Genomic DNA, 2,680 nt, shown 5'->3' with positions numbered 1-2,680 from the left:
ACAATCTAGTAGGCATGAGTGATGCTAATTGGGGAGGAGATACAAAAAACCAGGAAGAGTGTGAGCAAAATGATTGCTTTTCATGCTAGAAATGCAATTGCATAGTACTCCAGAAAACAGAACTGTGTTGCTCTTAAATCTATGGTGGCTGAATATATATCAGCTAGCACTGCAGCTCAAGAATTAATGAACTTGAAAGATACTTTGTCAGAATTTAGTAAGTGTAATACTGCAATCCTCAAAGTTGACAACTTAAGTGCAATTTCTATGATGAAAACATTTGAGAATTGAAAGAGGGTTAAGCATATTGATATAAGATACCACTACATCAAAGACCTGTGTAGAAACATGAACATTTCACTTTTGTTTCCTTCTTACATAAATGTAAAAATACGAAAAAAATTTATATTTTTCTTTCTCTTCTGACTTTTGGATAATATATAACTTCAATTTTTAAAAATATCAAGCCAATAATGACATGTGAATGACAGAAGAGAAAGAAAAATACAAATTTTTTTCGTGTTTTTACATTTATGTAAGAAGGAAACAAAAGAGAAAATTTCTGACTCCATCGAATTTTATAATTTTTTTGGAAGAACATTTCAATTGAACATGTCAGTACAAATGAAAATATTTCCAACATTTTTATGAAAGCTTTGTGGAAAGAGAATTTTGTCAAATTGAGAAGTTCAGTGTTGTTTGACTGACTGGATATAGTGTGCATGTATAGAAAGTCCTTAGATATCTTAAGTACTATAAATGTCTGAAATTTTGAATCATCAATCAGATGTTGAAATGAAATTTCAACATCTGATTGATGATCCAATGACTACATTTCAACATCTCAAGAGACATCGAAATGAGGGGGGTATGTTAAGAAATGTGAATTTTGTACAGTTATTCTCAACTGCCAGGGGCGTCACATCATCACATTTATTTTGTACCGTTTTTCACTATGTTAAGAACTAGCACAGAACGCTTGTGCTGGTCGACTGTTCTTTGTATTTGTTTGTTCAATTAAACGTAGTTTACAGTCAAACAGTGTATCATTATACACAATCTCTTCACTTTTAACAGCTCATTCATATACTTTTTTAAACTGTTTCCACATATGCCTTGCTGATACTCTTGCATGTATGCACGATCTGATTGTGTTTTACACTCAGACAAATAGTACTTTATGCTTTCTTGTTGTTTGCTTTCCTCTCAGCCATTTCAGGTTTTGTTGTACACAGTGACACACTCAAGATTTAATTTTGAGAGAGCCAATTTGAGCAAATAAAAAAAAAATTTAATACAAACTCAATAAAATTTGAACCTTATATGATCATTAATTAAAAATTTACACACCTGAACCATTTATGGTGCGATTATGCAAAAGATCGGTAAACAAACGTTTTCGAACCCCTTCTGGGCTCTGCTTCAGGTTCCAATCAGTTTCTATAAAGACATTCGATATCCGTTAGACGTAGAAATCTGTTCGATCATGTCGTTTAAAGCTTGAAATTTGAGTTGTAGGTTCGAATGGATTCACATAATCCAAGTTGTGCATGCGCGATCAGTTCGCCTGTCAGATTTTGATGGGTGAATTAGAGCGTGTTGTGAATTAACTCCTGCCAGGCCATCGATAACAGCATCTCCTCTTTAAAATTTATGCACGTGTTGGTGGTGGAGGATATAAATATGTGCATAGCCTCTAGCCATTTGAGGTGTTCAATAGGAGGTGAATCGTGGAGGAGAATGGCCTGGGAGAAGTTCACTACTATATCCGGATCGGTTACATACGTAGCAAGGGCCGTGAAAGTTCTTCCGTGGCGAATATCGGCTAGATGCTCTTGTATTCTGACTCTCAAAGATTGTTAGGGGAGCCTATATAAATCAGGTTCCTATTGCACCATAAATGGTTCAGGTGTGTAAATTTTTGTCATTCCGGTGTGATACATTGTGAATTTATTTTGATCATTAATTCATAAGTAATGTAGAAGTAAAGCACACAACATAATATAAATAAAAAAATGAATTTTGGTTAGGAAAATATTTTTGGAAAATTTACTAGTATTTCTTTTCCTTTTACTTCAGGGGTGCCAGGACTGATTGGCTCACTCCCTGGGTGAACTACTGGCTGTACATGTTTATTTTGAATTTCCATATCTGATAACTGTCATTGGTTAACTTTGCGATAGTAAACTTTGTTAAAGCAGAATCAGCCATGTTTGCTGCTTGCAGAGACCTTTATTTTCTTTCACTGCTTTCACATATGACTGGGCCTATAACCTATATGCTTCTTAGGCAAGAATGCATACACAGTTATGTTCATTTAATAAAAACCTTTCATTAAGTTATGATAAGAACTAATTTACTGTACTGTCCCAGCAGACAATAGCCATGAAGATAAAAACAGAAATCAGAGTGCAATCTCTCCAAACAAATATTGTGTATAAATATCAACATTTGTTAGAATATTTTCAACAGAAACAGTGGTCTACCCTCAATGGCAGTTAGCTCACGATTAATACAGTAGATCCCCCTATAAGACGGTAGATACGTTCCGTTCTTTATGAATCAATTTTGTAGGAATCATAGTTTACGGACTACGGCTGTTTGAAAGGTTTTCTTTCATAAAATTAATCGATTCTAGACTAATTCGACTCAACATTTCCAAAATACGTATATTTTTTTG

The sequence above is a fragment of the Centruroides sculpturatus genome, unplaced genomic scaffold (genome assembly GCF_000671375.1).
Source record: "Centruroides sculpturatus isolate CEXI.00-Female unplaced genomic scaffold, Cexi_2.0 scaffold1381, whole genome shotgun sequence".
Lineage (NCBI taxonomy): Eukaryota > Metazoa > Arthropoda > Arachnida > Scorpiones > Buthidae > Centruroides > Centruroides sculpturatus.
Note: the sequence above shows the minus strand (reverse complement) of the source record.